General features: G+C 40.7%; 1 protein-coding gene across 5 annotated transcripts in view; it reads left to right on the top strand.

The window, feature by feature from the left end:
- Window positions 1-1,803: 1,803 nt before the first annotated feature.
- LOC112144749 (plexin-A1) overlaps window positions 1,804-20,052 on the top strand; it is a 267,901-nt gene continuing 249,652 nt past the window's right edge. For 4 of the 5 annotated variants that reach the window (XM_024269485.2, XM_024269483.2, XM_024269484.2 and 1 more), the window contains exon 1: window positions 15,450-15,604. The gene's annotated coding sequence lies outside the window, so the exon portion shown is untranslated. Of the gene's footprint in view, window positions 2,014-15,449; window positions 15,605-20,052 lie in introns of those variants that run through there. The other variant, XM_024269482.2, reaches the window with a different exon arrangement.

Below are 20,052 nucleotides of genomic sequence, written 5' to 3'. Positions count from 1 at the left end.
TGTTTTAGAAAAAAATTATCTAATGTTTTGATAATATTTAAGCTAAAACCTGCTGATAGTTAACAGCAAACAAATTCTAACCTGTGAATCAACAAGTCACTGTCAGGTATTTTTCAAAATAAAAGTTTCATGTTGCTTCAAAAGGACACCATTTTACAGAAAATCTCAACTTTTTTTTATTAATTACATAAAGCAAGCAATTGTCATCCTTAAAAAAATCTCCAATAAGCTGCCGGGAGTCACAGCAATCCTTGTTCAGTGTTCAAACATCCCGTTTCCATGAAGAGAGCGTCTTCTGCCAGCGGCGTTTAAGCAGCCAAAAACATTGTTGTCTCCAGGTTTGAGGTGCAGTTTCTTGGCTCGTTGTGAGCAAAACGAGTGTGAGTGCCGCTCGCAGCTCCGCCACGGCTGGAGACGGAGGCACTGAACTGAGGCCAGCTCTGCCGCGCTACTCCTACATGTCACCTTGTTCTCTCTCTGCAGCCTTTTCCTCCACAGAGCGAACAGCAGAAGCGTGTTGTGTTTGTGCGAGCACATGTGAAAAGAGAAATCTGAAAAGTTCTCAGGTAAACATGCCGCATCAGGCCCTCCAGCACAGATCTTCAGAAACATCAAGGTCTGATACAGAAGAGGTTATGTAAGATCCCTCATGTGGATTATATAAGAATCCCTGGATGTGACATGTGTGGCTCTCACTCTTCAGGAGAAAAGTCGATGAAACTCCTTCAGTTTGGCAGAGAAATGATCTTTTCCTGTTGTGATGTTCAGCTGAACAACATGGAATGTTCTTCTTTGAGTGTTTGTGCTCTCTAGTCACAGAGGAGGTTTACATAAGGTTTGAATTATGACAAAAGCACCTGTTGATTCAGAGAAGAAATGCTCTTTGTTTTGACATTCACTCCTGAGGAGGAGGGAACTGGAAACTATGGCGTTACATTTCCATAAAGTCTCCAACGAGTGTATATCAAACTCCACGTATCAAATGAACGTTCCACAGGGACAATTCTGCCTCTATGAGCGCTCCCGTAGTCCTGTCCGCGCAAAGCTCCTGCATGGGTTTGTGTAAAAAAACAAACAAACAAAAACAAAAAAACCCAAAACGAAATCATCCGTCTGATTGGTTACTTTTCTATTGGCCCCACCCCGTTACTGTTGCTAGGGAAATACTGACGCCATAACTGGATCTGTGTTTCATTTGTTTTTCAAAGTAAAATAAACGGAAAAAATAAAAATAAAAAATGACTATTTCATATAATGATAATTTTCTTAACTTTTTTATAGAGAAAAAGTGTTCCCATTAAAGTATTCAACAAACAGACAAGAAACTTTTAAATTTAATACTTTAAAATTTCTGACACCAAACTACTTCCTGTTCACCCATAATGAACGTTTACATTCATTTTCTAATAGTTCCGTAATCAAACACTTTTCTGCTAAAATGAATTCAAACATTCATTTTGTGTTTCCTTCATTTCGATTCTCTAAAGGAGAAGTTCTAACAAACATGTTCAGATCATTAACATTGTAAACAGTGCTGCTTCTCCTGGAGGACGTTTCAGTTTGGCCACTAGGTGGCGATCGCGCTATAGAAGTACACTTAATTCAAGAAGAAGACAACAGTATGAGGGAAAAAACGAAGTTTTAGACCACAAATAGTTACTTTAAAAAAGATTTCCTTAAAAGAATTTGGAAAATTAAGGCCTGTAAGTAAATAAAGGTCTTCATTTAGACTGCAGTTTATTTTTTTTGGTCAACCGAGCGTTAGCATTAGCCGTCCTATGGGAAATTCTATTGAACGTTAGCATCAAGCTAGCGGACTTCAGCTTTGTGTTCAAAATTGATTTATATCTTTAGTGAATCGATTATTGATCTATAAAGCTTAAATCGATTGTAATCGATTAAACGAGTTTTTCAACCCAGCCATAGAGAAAAGGTTTCACGATCGCAGAGAGGAGTTTTCACGGAGAAGAGGTTTCCCGATCACCGGAAGAGTTTTTCCAGCGCTCTTGTGATGTAAGTAAGGTTCATTGATTCAGAGTTTTTCTGCAACAGTTTGATTGACAGAGATCTAGTCAGAAATGCAAAAACAAAATGATTTCTTATAACATTTGCTCTCTTCGATAAGAAAAATGTTAAAAACTAAAAAAAAACATGATTTTCATCGAAGAGGGACTTTAAGAAAGATATGAGTGCATGTTGGTAGAATTGCAGCTGATTTTATTCATTTAATGGAATATAAATAAGTAATAAAAAACCCAGAGCAGAGTCTGCTTTAGCATAAATGGAGTTTTGTGTTCCTGCAGAATAAAACTTCTTAAACAGGAAATTGGCTGATGACGATTCCAGAAAAGGTCGTCTTAGTTATCATCCAATTTTGTCCCAAAATATTTCAGCTATCAATTTCAGCATCTTTAGTTATCAGCACTAGCGTTTTCAGCGGTCAAATTCAGCCTACAGCATTCACACTAGCATTATCACAGGTAATGTTATATATATATCCGGATATTCCGTATGGTCTATTCACACCTTCCTTCGATCCCCTTTCAGGTGAATCGCACCAGGGTTCACTTGCAAGTAAACTGAGGCTTGTTTGAGACCTGCATAAACAACAAACTGCTGCCTTCAGGTGCATAAAGGATGGGTGGGAAAGTCCAGTCCTTGTGTTTCAGGGCCTGTGTTCTACGTGTAGTGCTTGTTATCGGTGTGACGCCTGTCATGAGGTTTGGGATTGGACAATCTTACACCAGGGAGTGCTAGAGAGCCATGCAAATGTGTAAAATCGCTTCATTTATTTAGTTTGACTTTTAAAAGCTTTTTATTTTTAAATTAGCAGATTCTTATGGTTTTCATGGGACAAATTGTCTGTTTCTTTGGATTTTGTTACTATTCCTCCATCCTGTGATCTAATAACATCATACCCTTATGAGCAGTCTTCAACAGGATCGTTTGCAGGTGCTTTCTGTGCTCATTTTGGGTTTTCACCCCCAGGCCACGGGGCTGTGTGTCTTTACATAGGATCTTGTGTCCTCTCCACCTTCTCAATAATTCAATGGAAAGAGGAGATGTCAGCTCTGCCATAATTACTTTGTGAGGGTGACAATCCCTTCTGTCAAGGACAAGATGGGAGCGAGCTTTACAGTGCTGAGGAGAGCACGGGGATGGCGTGACAGCGGCGAACGCCTCGTCTGCTGCCAGCTGATGAAACTGGGGGTAATTTTGGAGGAGAGCGGTGACAGCGTGCGCTGCTTTTGTACTCCAAACAAACTCAACTCAGCGCCTCAGCCCTGCTAAGCATCCAAACCGGAACACAACAATATTACCCCAGAAAAAAAAGTAATTTTCCGCACAGATGCGGCGCTTCGTTCAGGACCCTCAGAGTGGAGGTTTTTGGACTCATTTGCAAGTCTGTCGGGGCTTCAAGAGGTAACACAAGCCGTCAGCCTTTGGCAGAGCGGCGCGGTACAGTGTGAGATATGACTCCAGCTCTGGACCCAGCTGAGATGACAGACTCTGTTAATTTAACACCAAACTTCCTGCTCAGAGACAGCCTCAGAGTGAGCCGAACCTGCCAAGAAGTGACTGAAACTGTTACTGTCACTGAGAGCCAACTTCTTGGCACCAGCAGAGCCTTGGCATCCAGTCTGGGCTTTAAAACCAGCCAGACAAAGCAGGAAGTCATCATTAGAAAAGGATGTTTTGACACACTACAACCCACAGCTACCTATAGGAGAAATCCCTGGACCAAAATGGATCGACTCTGTCACAGCGCTGAATAAGATTTCCCGAGGAAGCCCTTCACTGTCACATCGGGCCTGATGTGGAAGTGAAAGCCAAGATCAGCTGATGATGAAACTCCTCCTGTCTGTCTGAAATCCTGCAGATCAGCCTTTAGATCTGAATCCCATCTCTGGGATTTTCCCTGCATCCTGCAGTTTATTTATCTTCAGACTGTAAATACCTTTCAAAGTCAGCCTTTCAAAAATGTAGCTTCATTAAGTCAATGAAAAGGTTGTTTAGCTTATAAAAGCTTCCCAATTTCTGTCGCTTCTCCTGGTGGTTTGGAATCAATTTAATGACTAATTGTTGCTACTAAAAACAAAATTGTCATATTTTGTGCACTATAAGGCGCACATAAAAACCTTATTTTTTTTCAAACAACAACAGTACGCCTCATCACCCAGAGTCACTTATATATAGATTCATTGTGTGAATGCTTAGTAAGCAATCAGACTATAGTGATTCTCCTGCTCCTTTCACATTTGACATTTTTCAGCTCATAAAAACTCAATCAAACTTTCTTGGTATCAAAATGTTCGGCTTGTTCAGGACATTACTGCGTGTAATTTTGGTATCCATAAACCATGTAGTTTTTGAAATACTGAGCAAAATATGCTCCATAGGAAATGAATGAGAAAGTCTTTCAATTACAGAATTTTAAGTAGATTAGCAGCAAACCTTTAAATATATTCATTGGCTATGGTCTCATCTTTTATAGTGATTTTAAAATAATTTGGTGTTTTGCTAATATTTTAGCAACATGCTAACGTTTTAGGCTATTTTTTTATCTACTGAGGTTTTTTTAGGCTAATTTAGAGTTTAGTTTCTATTTTAACAACAGGCTAACATTTTTGACTAATTTAGTTTACTGAGGAATCTTAGGCCATTTTGGAGTTTAGCTAGTATTGAAGCAATTTGCTAGCATTTTGGCTAATTTGGCATATACTAAGGTTTTTTATTGTTAATTTCAAGCTTAGCTAATATTTTAGCAACATGCTAACTTTTTTGCCATTTTTTTTATCTACTGAGGTTTTTGTAAGGAAATTTGGAGTTTTAGCAACTGGCTAATGTTTTTGACTCATTTAGTTTACTGGGGGAATTTTAGGCTTTTTTGGGGTAGCTTCTTGACTAATTTGGCATATACTAAGTTTTTTTATGCTAATTTGGAGTTTGGCTAATATTCATTTGATTTCAGAAACAGGCAATGCAGATACGTTGTGAAAATGTAAAATCATTTCCAGTATTGATTTTTTTTTAAAATTATATGTCACAAAAGCTTCCATAGGCTAAATGTCTATCATATGCTAGCTAGCATGGGCTAATTTCTATAGGTTTAGCCTCACTCGCTCGTTCATTTCTTTTTTTACTACCAGTTTTAAATTATGCAATAATTATTGTCTGTTTAATCTCTGAATCCTTCAAATCCATTCTGTGGTCAGCACTAAATACGTTTGCATTTGACTTTAAAACTCACTTTAATATGTCTAAAAGTGATTAACGGATCCTAAAATATTTAAAAAATGTTCAGGTATTGAATTGAGATGACCCAAGGACGCCGTTTGGTTCAGTTGGTCTCACAGTGGAACTCATAAAAATGGAGCTCCATTAAAAACAGAAAGAGACGGTTAGTCAACCATGAGGTTTTTACACGGAAACTGTTTCCTCTAATGATGAGGCCTGATTCATGTAAAATGAAAGACGCTCATGAGCTTGTTAAAGCGTTACCTCTAATTGATCTAAAGCAGGACTGGGATCTAATGAACATCACGTTTCCACACAGGTTGTTAGGTATTTATAAAGTGACCAAAAAAACTTCTAGATGATCAGTTTCACACCTAATGATGCTGATCAAAGGAAAGATCCCGAATGGCTCGTATCACCGCAGGTTTCCTGTAGTTTTAATGGTCAAACTCATGATAATTAGAGGAATCCGTCTTCAGACTTACAGCTCATTCACCAAACGCCAAACTACTGCTTTTCTGATTCCCCATCGCCTGAAAATGTTCCTCAGGCAGCTGCAAATTATTATCCTTCCATTCTTCTTCCCTCACCGTGACAGACTGCAGCCCAAAGGAAAACATTCGGCAGAGGAAGTTCTCCGGCGAAGACAGGTGATTTTTGTCTAATGGATGTTAATGCGGCAGACGTGGCGGAGGATATTCCCAGTGGTGTACACTTACAGTTAATTGATAACTGAGGTCTATGAAAAGATGCGCACTAAATCATGGCCAATGAGGCTGGCTATAGGGTTGCAGCAATTACAAAAAAAGGTCTCCGGAGTCTTGTAAGAGTTCCCACCACTCAAATGCATTCCGTATTAATTATTAAAATGGAACTCAAATGACTTCACTCAAGACTTTACTGTTTGAAGCATCCAAATAGTGCAAGGCATGAAAATCTCCCTCCTCTGACAGCAGCCTTTAGTTTTCTCTGTTACTGATTGATTTTCGTCTTCTTAATGAGCTCCGCTCTTCTGGAGGTGCTTTCCACCTTTAGTTAAATAATTCAGCAGGATGCACGTGTCGTCTGAGAATTCTTCCGAGCCCAGGCTGTGTTTAAAAATCTGAAATATCTTTTTAATTAGGAAACAACACCGGATTCTTCCAACACGTTTGGGTAAAAGTGCATCAAACTCACTCAGATTTGGAATTAAATGAATTCTCTTTTATGCTTGACTGAGACTTAACATAACATAAAATACATGACGTCCATGTTTTACTTAAGCATCGTTTAACATAAGTAGAAGTAAACCCTTTAATACCTGAAGTATCCTGGTGACGCTAACTCTTCCGCTCTCCTCGGCTTGTTTACATTAAAAGTGGGGTCATCTGGACCCCACCAGAGAGCACGAGGGTTAAACACAAAATCTTTAACATACTGTAACTTTTTATGCCACTTTTCTCCTTCAAAATCTGCTGGAACTATTGTGTTAACAGCTAAAAAGTTACAGTAAATCAAAGAACATAAACACTGGAGCTGCACCAGATCTATAACTAGGGATGTACTGCACTGTAGCATGCTAGCGAGCTCCATTGCAGCATGCTAGTGAGCTCCACTGTATAATGCTAGCGAGCTCCATTGTAGCATTCTAGTAAGCTATATTGTAGCATGCTAAGTAGCTCTTCTGTAGCAAGCTGGCAAACTCCTTTGTAGCATGCTAGCTAGCTCCACTGTAGCATGCTAACTAGCTCTTCTGTAGCAAGCTAGCAAGCTCCACTGTAGCATGCTAGTGAGCTCCATTGTAGCAAGTTAGTGAGCTCCACTGTACCATGCTAGCGAGCTCCACTGTAGCATGCTAGTGAGCTCCACTGTAGCATGCTAGTGAGCTCCTTTGTAGCAAGTTAGTGAGCTCCACTGTACCATGCTAGCGAGCTCCACAGTAGCATGCTAGCAAGCTCCATTGTAGCAAGTTAGTGAGCTCCACTGTACCATGCTAGCGAGCTCCACTGTAGCATGCTAGTGAGCTCCACTGTAGCATGCTAGTGAGCTCCACTGTAGCATGCTAGTGAGCTCCATTGTAGCAAGTTAGTGAGCTCCACTGTACCATGCTAGCGAGCTCCACAGTAGCATGCTAGCAAGCTCCATTGTAGCATGCTAGCAAGTTCCTCCACACCAATCTAGCGAGTTCCGCTGTATCGAGCCCTGTTCATTCTGACTTTAAAAGCTGACAGTTTCTAAAAATACTAGTCTAAACCATTGACTGTATATGACAACTGAACTGAGTGACTCCTCCCCCCTCACTTTTCAAACAAGAAATACCTGCTGGCTCCAAGAAGTCAAAATCCCTTTTTTAATGTTCTTGCTAATCTCCAACTTTGCTCATATTTTTTCTTTATCGCAAGTTATAAACTGGCAAATCAGATGCCTCAATAAAAGTGGGTGGAGCCTGCTGGACCCCACATTCTAAACATTTGACAGATTTCAAATGGTACAGGTGTGGACCTTCAACAAGCTCACCTCAGATTGGCGAGAGTGGTTGCCATAGAAACTCAAACCAATCTCGGCTTATTAATGAAGTCTGGCTCCAACATGGTGGCATTCGTTTCCAAAAAATTGTGACCTAATTTGGTTGGAGCCGAAATCAAACCATTCTCTTAGATACAGTCAGTGGTGAAGCCAGAAACACCAGAACCGGGTTGATTTATTTGGATCGCTCAAGCCTTCGTAAAGAAGAAAAAGTTTCGTTTTTTTTCTTGTCTGCTTGGACAAACAGTGGATGCTGAGGGAGAAATAGCTCTGAAGGGACAGTGAAAACAGATCAGAGGAGTCTCCCCACAGGACTTCCTGATAAACGTCTCTCCAGCTGTTGGCCATCTTGCTATTAGCCAATTAATGGCCCATTACCTGTTTGGCGCGAGCTCTGCCCCCTCAGGTTACAGGGTCAACAAAGCGGCGGTTCACCCTCTGCCTCTAATCAGATCGGCTTCACTTAATTGATGCAGATCAGGACTTTTCCTTCTTTTATTTTTGTTTATTTGGAAAAAGAAAACATGATCAGATACTTTTTCTAAATATAAATAATACATTTTGTTTGTCTTTACAGTGTTCTAAAACCTTTGATTGTTATTTTACTCTAGGAATGGATCTTGTTTTCTGTTTCAGTGGAACAAAGCTCCATCCATTCTCTGCTGGATGTTTTCCCAGAAATGCATATATTCCTCTGCATAAATATGGGTTAGTGTATTAACAGTGCTGCTTTCAAGGGCAACCAGGGCTCTTTCTGTTTATTTATTTTTTCTCCCCACAATTGGTGAGCGGTTACGTTTCTCTAATGCTTGTTTTTCTTGCCAATTTAGACCCATTAATAGTGTATGAATTTAAAGGCAAATAAAGAGCACAACAGCAGCAGCACAGATTTATTTAATATTGTGAGTGTTTTTACCACAAGCTGCTCGGCTGGTGCGCGCCTGCTGAAGTCCTGACAGCTGAGATGAATCTGCTTCATTAAAAAAAGCATCACCGAGCTCTGTAGACAAAACTACTTTTGCTTGTACACTTAGTGTACATGGAATGGGGTGTCCTAATTTTTAAAACTATTTTTATGACTTATTTAAAACACAACAAAAGTGAGGGGACTTTTTATGCAGCGTGCTGTCTAATAATGATTTATCAAACTAAATTATGTGGAAGAACGTAACATTTAAGTGTAAGAAGTGAGAATGGTTCAGACCGCAGGTCTGTTAAAATGAAAATAAAGCTCAGTTTTACTCTAACCGAGGCTCTCTAGGTTTTCACCAGCATTTAACACGCTGGACGGTAGAGTGAACTCTGGGGAATTTTCTAAATCTCAGCCCCTCGTTCATTTTATGTAAATGTCCTTGTCATTCCTCATCAAAAATTCCCATTCTCCTTATCCCAGCGAACACACATTCTGATGCGGGCTCAGCGTAGCCGTCCAGGTGGTGTGGTTATTGCCAGATCTCGCTCTCTGCTCTCCTGAGTGCAGTTGGTAACCGGAGCTGCCTGTTTCAATGACTCACTTACTGCAAAGACGTCTTTGCTGCAGAAACATAGTGGAGCTGAATCTGAAACACGTTTTGATGTTTGCTGACTGTGGACAGCCCTGAACATAATGTATATTTAGTATATTCTGCACATTATTGCACCATCTTGTCACCTGACTTTAAAAGTTTTTCTGTGCTTAATTTATTCCTAACAAACTAGTGAGATAGTTGTTTTCTTTGACATTTTTCCTAGAAATATCTCTTTGTGTAGCAGAGCAAACTCCTGTCAGAATTAACTGTGAAAATGCTGCTAATTAGCTATTTTTATCATCTGGAGCACAGCTTTCTGGGTAATGTTTGTGACTTTTGTTAATCTCATCTTGTGTCTTGTGTGTAAGTTCCCCTTTTGTGCACGTATCAAATTTTAAGGCCCGGGGGCCGGATCCGGCCCTCCAAGTAATTATATCCTACCCTCCAGATCATTTTATTTTATTGTTATTGATGGACCGATGTTATATTGCATTTATTTCTAACTTGTATAATTTTGAACAAATACATTTTTATGGAGAGTAAAATGTTATTTAAAGTTTAAATGTATTTATTCTGGAATAATATTCCTGTCTTTTTATTCATATTTATGTTAGAAAGTTATGGTTTTAAAAATTCCATTGTGCTTTTTTTTTTTTTCCTTTTTTGGCATTTACTAAGATTTTTTAGGCTATTTTGGAGTTTAGCTAATATTTCAGCTACATGCTAGCTGTTTTGGCTAGCCTAGGTTTTTTTTTCAGGCTTGTTTGGCATTTAGCTAATATTTTAGCTGGCTATCAGTTTCAGCGTTTTCAGCTATTAGCTTCAGTGGTCATTAGACTATTGGCTAATATACATAACTTAAATTATAGGTAATTTAAAATGCTTGGAAACTGTTTCACATTTAGTTTTGTTAAATTGTAATAGTAAATGTGTAATTGATGCCTTATTTGGATAACTTTATTTTATACACAGCAAAAACTGAAAATTGTCAAATAAACTTATCATAATATTTACAATAGTAATATTTCATTGAGAAAAATTACTTGTTAAATATAATTTTAATTTAACATGTTTGTTGTTTTAAACAGATAAAAATTAATAAAAATCCTGCCATTTCCTCAAAATACTAGCATATTTGTTCGGCAGTATTTCAAATCAAGCTAAAATCAAGTCAGTTAAATAAGATTTTGAAATTTTGCAGAAATCAAAGTAAGTGAATCCCTCTTTAGAGGATGTAGTACATCTCCACCTACAAACGTGGACGGTGGAATTGTGTCTACAGCTTTTAAAGTGTAACTAAAGAAATTATGCTTATTTGTGTCAGGGTGAGAAGACAGATCCCAGAGCAGAGTCAGATGAGACGGGTGATAGTGAAGGTTTATTAGCCTTACAACGACAAAACAGAACAAAAGGAAGCAGACTGGCAGTGGAGGCAGGGAGCTAGGCCGATGACAGCATTACTGGAACCAGGAAGGCACTGAATGGAAGGGAAATAACCTGGCAGGTTGGAGGACCAGGGAGAGGCTTTTGAAGGTTCAGAAATTAAGATGGAATGCAGGTGTGCAAGGCCACCAGGTAGAAAAGGCCACGCCTCCTGCCCCAGGCCACTCTGTGGAAGCACAAACAGACAGAGAAACATAAGCACAAAACAACAACACCAAAACCAATAGAGGAAAACACCAAACCATAACAATTTGGGGTTGTGTAATGGCAGGAGTCTGGCGATACGTATCACGATACACAGGATACGATGTAGCCCCTGACTGTAACAGAGACAATCTCTTACATGACAATATATTTCACACAAACACCTCTTGTATGTACACATTCAAACTCCCAACTCGTCATATATGGACGTATGGTCCCCAACACTCAGGACGCGATACCGGACCGGGAACAGGTACTGGGTTAGGGTACCGCGATGCAGACCGGCCAGGTACCACGTCCCAACGTTTGGTGACCCCTGATTAGCGTATGCATTTTTTCCCTCTCTGTGGTCCAGAACCAAGTGGTCCTCAGACCAATATCGATTCACAGCCTGGAGATTGAGGAACCCTGATTTATTGGGAACAGCCATCACTTCAAAAAACGATGAGCTTGGGACACCTGAAATGTAAAAAAGTGATGCGGAGGGGGCCCCGAGCCATACATCCATATATGACGAGCTGGGAGTGAGAATCTGTTGCTTGTATCACGTTCTCATTCAGCGTCCACTTTGAGCAGTGTGACATCAACTGCTAAGTTGTGTCCAAATTCCCCCCCAATCACTGTATAGCGCGTTCTCCATTTTCTATTGCTGTCCGAATCTACTAACTCTAAAATCGAGTGCACTAGAAATTTCCCAGAAGTCTTTGTGAAAAACTAGTGTGAATGGACTCTATGCACGGAGCTGTGTGACGTATTTCCTGTTTCGAATAAGACCGCTTACTCTCTTCTGACTGTGGCTAACTATATGAGTGGACTTGGGAAATCTCTGTGTACTTTCCCTGGTATTGGTTTATTTTCGTTATTTCTTACATTATATGATAGTTTATGATTATGTGTATACACAATGACATCCAAAAAGGCAAAGTTTGCCTTTCTGAAACACCAAACACCCCACGCTCACAAAACGCTGTCATGTACTGTATGATCATGTGACTTCTTGGGATGAAACGTAGCTCTGTTAGAACATTTAAAACCTGTTCAACAGAACCTTTTATGTGTAAACGAACTTTGAAGTGACTTTTAGAACACTGATCGTACTCTTAGCTGATGATGAGCTGACCCTGCCTTCTTCATGGAGCGATAGCGGCGCGTGCTAACGGTAACCTCGCCTCTGTTGAGACATAAGACAGGAATCACGTCTCAGACTGATTCTACCTGACACTGAAAACTACATTTACACAAGTTTAGAAACACTCGGCTATGGAGTAACTAAAACACAGCTAACAGGTCATAAAGATAAAGACAGCGATAATCAGACGTGTCTTTCATGCTAGTTAGCATTAGCCCAAATCAAAAGTGACAACGGTATTCACTCGTAATTTTGTAAATACTGCAGTCAGTTCTGACGTTTTTTTCTTGGCTGTATGGACCCGGAGGAATAGTTAAGGTTAGGATTACGATTCCGGTTCTTGTTTATGCTCCAAATGGTTCTCGATCACGGCCGCAGTTGCAGCTGAAAATATTTATCATTTATAGGTTGGGGTATTTTACTAGAAAAACAAACAATGTGCCTAACATAATTTATAGTGACTCTTGTTAGCTCCAACAGACATCTTTTAAAGTCCAAATACTCCGCTATTTGCATCCTATTCTTTTGTAAAATTTCCTTTGTATCTTGATTTGTACACAATTCTGATGTGCTTTATACATTACATTAATTTTGTCACAGAATAATCCTGCTTCGTGGTACGCATCCTCCTGCTAGCTTACAGCCGTCACACCCCCATATTAGCTGTATTGGAGCTGTCCTCCTGTGCAGTTTTGACTCAGATACTAGCTCGGATGAGGAAAACAAAGACTTTCATGGATCTATTGGTCTACAAGTGGCCTTCTGACTGTAACACATTTGTCACACCTAAAATCTTTTCCAGCAGCATATTATTTATCTGCTCCTGATTCACAACAATTGGAACAAAGAATCACTCATAAATGCAAATTTGAGCTCAATTTTCTCTTAATTTTCTCGACATATGTCCTCTATCATCAGAAAAATGCCACAAGAATATGTTAAAAACACCATTTTCATTGATATTTGTCATTCAATCTTTGTTTGCCTGTCCCAAAAACAAATCACGTCTTAACGATTAACATTGAAGTCATATAAAAAAATGAAACAGTAACTCTGTATGAAAGTGCTGTCGGTTCAGTGTTTAATTTATAATTATCAGTAAATGTTTTACAAACACAAACCAAAAAAAGTGTTCCTAAAACGTCCTTGAATGTGTTTGGAGGCGGTGCTATGATAAAAACAGCCCGGCGGGTGCAGCGCGTCTCAAATCTGTCATGAAGATGTCACTCAGCTCCTGCCAGCTTCCACTGACTGATGATGATGGGGGGGTCTGGTTGAGCCGCGCTCTGAAGACGACATTCAGGTTCTGCAGGTTCTCTCCGAGTAACCGAGTGACACTGAGGGCAGAACATCGACCGGATCTATTTACACCCGCAGAAAGCATCCGTCAGGAATCACAACTTTACCCCCCCTGAAGTTGTTGTTCTAAATCTAAATAAAGAACATTTCTTTAAGCTAGAAGAAGTTTGACTGACTGCAGCTGAGGTTCTAGCTTGTTTTGCTGCATGACCTTTGAAGATGTTCGTCTTCAACCAGCTGCTTTTCATCACAAGTTTCATGACAGATGTTTTATGTTTACACAATTTAACGTTAGAAATTAAATCGAAAGTAAGGACAAAAATGGATTAAAGATGGATATCTGTCAGGGGAGGAGTTTATAGAAGTATGATGATAATGCGAAATTTATTCTTGCATAAACCGCCTGTTTTTTTAAATTTATACTAAACATTAAAGATAAAGAAAACAGTATTTTTAGCATTTTATTGTAGCATATATCTCATGATGGAGGTCATAAAACATTTCTGTGTATTTCTTTATTCAATTTGCAAATACAAATCTGTGGTTTGAAAAAGCTCTGAATTTTGATATAGCAACTAGAATGGGCGGGGCCAAAGTCTGTCTGCTCCGCCTCCATTCTCATGCATGCATCCACTCACAGACAAATAAATCCATGAATGTCTTTGTTTTCTTCGTCTGAGCTGGAATCTGGATTAAAACTGTTCGGCTTGTTCAGGACAGCTTGTATTGCTGGTATTCATAAACTTTATAGTTTTTGAAATATTGATTAAAATATGGCCCATAAGAAATGAATGAGGAACCTCTTCAAATTTCAAAATTTTTAAGTAGATCATCAAGAAGCCTTTAAATATTTAAATATTCATGGGCTATGTTTTAATCTGTTATAGTAATTTTCAAAAAATGTGGAGTTTACCTATTTTAGCAACATGCTAACGTTTTTTGCATTTTTTTTCTACTGGGGATTTTTTAGGTTGATTTAGAGTTTAGTTTCTATTTTAGCAACAAGCAACAGACTATTGTTGTTATCTACTGGAGTTTTTATTGGGGTAACTTAGACCTTAGCTTCGATTTTAGCAACATGCTAACGTTTTTGGCTAAGCTGTTATCTACTCTAGTTTTTAGGCTTAATTAGAGTTTAGCTTCTATTTTTGCAACATGTTAACGTTTTTGGCTAATTTGTTATCTACTGAGGGTTTTAGGCTAGTTAAGAGTTTAGCTTCTATTTTGGCAAGAGGCTAATGTTTTTGACTAATTTAGTTTACTGAGGAATTTTAGGCTATTTTGGAGATTAGCTAGCATTTAAGCAGCAAGCTAGCTTTTTTGGAAAATATGATGGCATCTATTGAGTGTTTTTTATGCTAATTTGGAGATTAGCTAATACTTTAGCAATATGCTAACGTTTTTGGTTAATTTGTTGTCTACTTAGATTTTTAGACTAATTTAGAGTTTAGCTTCTATTTTAGCAACAGGCTAACGTTTTTGACTAATTTAGTTTAATATTCAGTTTTTGAGTTTGGGTAGTATATAAGCAACAAGCTAGCTTTTTTGCCTAATATGGCATCTATTTCGGGTTTTTATATGCTAATTTGGGGTTTTGCTAATATTTTAGCAACAGGCTAACGTTTTTGACTCATTTAGTTTACTTAGCAATTTTAGACTATTTTGGAGTTTAGCTAGTATTTAATCAACGAGCTAGACATTTTGGCTCATTTGGCATCCACTAATAGCTTTTGCATTTTCAGCAAATCCCTTTAGCAGTTAAAGTAAATTGCATCACCATTTTCAGCAAACAGCTTCAGAATCTTCAGTGACCACTTTCAGCAAAAAGCATTGACACTAGCATTATTGCAGATAATGCAACTCTTTTAGTTTTATGTCTTTACTTTAGAGACACTTGGATCAATCGATGTGGTTAATTCATGGAATGAAATAAAGGTTTTCTATAAACCCAACTGTAAAAGCAGAAGCAGCATCACTTTGACTCTGGGAAGTGTCACTTCATGAAATATTCATTCCAGTCTCCTCAGTCTTTACATCTGATGCTGTGAAGCCCCCTGTGGGTGGGCTGCGGTACTGCACGCCGCCTCCTCCTCCTCCTCCTCCTCCTCCTCCTCCCTCTCAGAGCCGGAGCTGCATTCCTCTCCTCTCCTCTCCATTCACACGCAGGGAAGCCGTCGGAGAGGGAGCACCGCCGCTGCGTGACCAGCGTGGAAATGTCTCCAAGTTTTGGAATTTAAAAGCATGGCGGGGATGTGCGTCCCGAGGACCCCGTGAAGCCGTAAGTACCGGCAGAAGTGTCTCGCGCGCGCGTCCGAGCCGCGGGCTTTTCTGGATTTCTGACCGTTCCTCCTCTTTGCTCGGTCGGTGTGGCGACTTTGCTCTCCGGTTTTCTCCCCACGACGCGGCTCCTCTGGGCTTTGCTGCGTGGCAAACGCAAGAAGGAACTCTCTGGTTGAGGCGGAGGCGCGGGGCTGTTGCGTGAAACTGCAGATGCTCCACTCCACCAACTTGGAGGCTTTTTTTCTTTCCTTTTGCGCAGCGTGGAAGCCAGCGCGCGCGCGCCTGGATTCCTCGCGTGTCTGCTCGGAGTTGGAGTGGAGGCTGAGCGCGTGGAACAGACACGCACCCTCCCTCCTTCCTCCTCGTGGAGACCCGCAGATTCCCAGGTCTTCTGCTCAGATTTCCACACCGAGGACGCAGCTGCTGTTCCGGATTGGAACCATTCATTTTTCCCATTAAAAGCACCTGAAGGAGGCGGAGGAGGAGGAGGAGGGAGGGGGTCAGTTCAGATTTCTCTGGGGGCTTTAGAGACGCAGCGCGTGCGCGTCAAATCGATTCCCCTATTAGCTTTGAAATAATTAGAAATAGTGTTGGAGTGATGTGAAAGGAGCGCTAATCTGCTAACGAATGAGAGGCAATTTGTAAGCTTTGTTATTCGACAGCAATTAAATTCCCCCTTTGAGCGCGGATGGAGTGGCTGTGCGCGCGCGCAGTGCGCATTGGCTGTGCGCTCTCATCGGATTCTCCTCACTTCTTCTATTTGGCTTTTTAATCAAATCCCGGGTAACCAAATGAGCCCCCCTCACGCGCGCACCCGCACGCTGCGTGAATTCAATTGCAGCCCCCTTTTAAACATGTATTCATACATTCTATTAAATCAGCAGAGGCGTGGAGGGGAGCTGGAGCTTTTTTTTGGAGGAGGAGGAGGAGAGTGGCCAAACTGAGGACAGAAGGGTGGGAATGCAGCTTAAAGGACCTGGCTTCCCTTCACATGATCACTTGAACGCACCAGGAGTTGCATCAGAGATGCTGCATCACCTAAACCACATTTTACATCATTTTGTGAACTAAAATGTGGAGGCACAACCCACCAATCGAACCCTGCACCTGGAGAGATGCCGGTTGTTGTTTGGCTGCTCAACCCAGTTCCTGTGAAGGAATCCTGCTGTAATTAGCAGACAGTAATAGGATCATAATGTTATGGTTGCATGTTCAGGCATGTTCTTAACAACTGCTGCCTTCCTGGGCTCGCCACCGTGTGTGGCAAGATCAAACCAAAACACATCTTTTCCAAAAAAAATGTCACCTTGTAAGACATAAAAGTTGGCAACCCAGCCAGAAAATTACAAGCAATTTGCCTCAATCATCCCCAATTATGATACAGATCTGCTCCACAATGGAGCCGCCGTGTCATGGATGTTCCAACTCCAGCGTCTGCTCACAAGTCAGTGATGTCCCAACTCTGGAATCCGAGCTGACATGTGCACTTTGCAGCCCTCTGGCCCGGCCTTTGTGCCGCTGTCCCCGCGTCGCATTCCTGGGGACCCGTCAGGCGTGTTTGGGGGCTAATTGCATTGTAGTTGGATGACAAAACACAGTTGAAGCCGGGGCCAACGAGCACATGGAAGTCCACACATAATATTGTTTTTTTTTTTTTTTTAAAGAAGCAAAGAGGGCCGCCACTATTAGTCAGTGAAAGTAGTCAACTAATTTGTCGATTAGTTGCTTTGTTTTGTGTTTTGACGCTTTTAAAAAGCTAATTATGGGCTTTTATTTAGTTTTTTCCTGTTGATCCAGATTGCCAACCTCTTTTTTAAACAAAAGAAGGAAAGAAGCTGCATGATTTATTAAAGACTTAATAAACTAAACCATTGGTGATTAGTGGACTAATCGGAAAACAATCGGTGATCAGTCGACTAATTGGAAGAGGATTGGCGATTACTTGACTATTCGGAAAATATTTGGTATTTGGTCGACTAATCGGAAAATGATCAGTGTTTTAGTCGAGTCTCTGGAAAACAATCAGTGATTATTCGACTGATTGGAAAATAATCTGTGTTTGGTGGACTATTGAGATATTGGTTTGTGGCAGCCCTAGTGTGGATGAAGTTTCTGCAGGAGTGATCAGCCGTTTTCCTGCAAACCGTCTCAGTATTTGTATGTGAGGGCTCTCAGAGAACTCCTGCCGGCTGTGCTGCTCACTGATTCATGGCTTTCATGCGACAGTCTCGTTCACATTTAGCTCTTGTGTTTTTGTGCATCTTTTGGCGTTCTAAACCAGAGCGACACTCATCTTTAGGCATTTCCTCCTGTCTCCTTCCTCCTCTTCCTCAGCAGCTCTTCCTGCCTGCAAACTCGCGTCGCCGCTCAGCCTCTGACTGTCAGAAGCTTCTTCCATTTGATTTCACTTTTCCTGCTCCAGAGCACCTTTCATGGCTGCCTTCGTCTCCACTTTTTGATTCTTCATCTACAGGTTATCATCATTGATAGCTGCTTTGGTAAACTGCTTCTTGAAAGAGGATCTCCTCCCAAACACTCGCTTGCTTTCTTGTCTGTAAAGTAAAATCTGTTTTCCTATGGCAGCGACTTGTTTTTATTAAATAGGTTTAGGTTTGTGTCAGTCATCCTGAGCAGGTGAGCTGGTAGCTGGGAGCTTCTCTCGTTTTTAAATTCTCATTCCTCCTCTCGGTGATGCCTCCGACTCCCTGGAAGCCTCGCTCGTCCTCTCTGGCTCTCTGGGGGGGTGTTGGTGATGCCCCGAGGCTCACAAAGGCAATATTAAAACACATTGAAGGGGGCAGCAGCAGTCTGAAGAGCTACACATGCTTCTGCAGACCCGGCTCGCCAATACCTGACGGGTCGAACTTCTCAAATTAGAATGACCTCCATTTGGCCCGAATAAGGAGCCTGGATGGAGAGTCCGTGGGCGTTGTTGACCTGCAAAGTGCTGGTGCATTACCAATCATATCAAGAGGTGAATTTGGAGGTGAGCCAGCGGCAGAAACCCTCATCAGCTCCAATCAGGGACGGATTCAAAGCCGGGCGGAGCTTTCTGCAGGCGCCGTCCTGATTTCTGCTTCAAACCGGGCTTTATTTTTGCTCTCCTGAAGCTGCTGGAAGGAGGAGGAACAGACTCGAGTGGAGAATTTGAAATGAAAGTTGGATGTGTAAAAGTTTGACCCCTTCCCTGCTGCACCCCCCCCCCCCCACTTCAGTTGTCACTAAGCTAATTTGAGCAGAAATGTGGCGCAGCAGCGAGGAAGAGAGCGTTTCTTTTTCTTATTTGGGGGGAAGAAGGCAGCCTTAGTTCCTCCGTCTCTGCAGTGCTCATCCAAGTGAACTGCCTGTTATGTATAATTAATTTTCTCCTCTCTCGGTTTATTTTTATCGCTCGCTTTTAACAGTTTCTTCAAAGAAGCCCTCCCCCGCTCCTGTACTCTGAAAATGACAGCTGCTTGGGTTTGGGAGATGCTTTTTTTTCTTCCCTTTTTTCAAGCAGGCACAGAAAAGGCCAACCACAAATCACAATTTAAAAACCCACTCCCATGAAAATCGTGGTGGGGTCCCGACTATTTCACTACTCGCTACTTGGTGCGTCCACTATTTTATCGAGCTGTCCAAAATCCAAAATTTAGCACCCTAGAAATTTCCCAGAAGTCTCCCTGGTCACTAGATTGGCGAATATAGACCACAATGCATTGCGTGTAGGGCTGCCATGTCCGAATTTCCCCCCTACTCACTATATAGTGCGTTTGCTATTTTCTAGTGCTGTCTGAAACTACTAAAATCAAAATCGAGTGCACTAGAAATTTCCCAGAAGCCTTTGTGAAAAACTAGCGTGCATCAATGCTCATTAGATTAGCGAATATAGACCACAATGCATTGCGGTCGAACAATTTAGAACAAAAAAAAAACATGTTTAAATGTTATTTTTGAATAAACCATCCACATTTTCATCATCAGAACACAGAAGAGTCATAAATAAACATCGTGAAATGTTCGTATTGATTCGATTTTGACTTCATGAAATCGAAGATGTCATATCCGGCGTTTAGAAATCGAAAGAAAAGTAGTGAACATCGTGTCAGAATTTCCTTTAAAATCCAGGACACTATAGTCCCACACTATAAAGTTTTCTAGTAGTTAGGGAGAGAAAAATGTACACAACCTTATTTTAATAGTCGACTAATCAATGATTTTTGTTGTTTTGATTAGTTGACTAATTGGATCATGACCCGGATTAGCACTACTGCTACTCATCAAAATGATTGGCATGCTGGGGCTACAGTTAGAAGAAATACAGTTTTTCTTTATTCAAATTGTTGTCAATCAGGAGCAGACAAAAAAAAATGTTTTTGATTTTTCGGGCGAGGGCCACAAGCTTTCAGATCCGCTCCATTCTGATTGGATCCACTTGTAGATGACTAGATCCATGTACTTTTTAGA

Source organism: Oryzias melastigma, linkage group LG5, assembly GCF_002922805.2.
Source record: "Oryzias melastigma strain HK-1 linkage group LG5, ASM292280v2, whole genome shotgun sequence".
NCBI lineage: Eukaryota > Metazoa > Chordata > Actinopteri > Beloniformes > Adrianichthyidae > Oryzias > Oryzias melastigma.
This window is presented reverse-complemented; position numbering and strand designations above follow the sequence as displayed.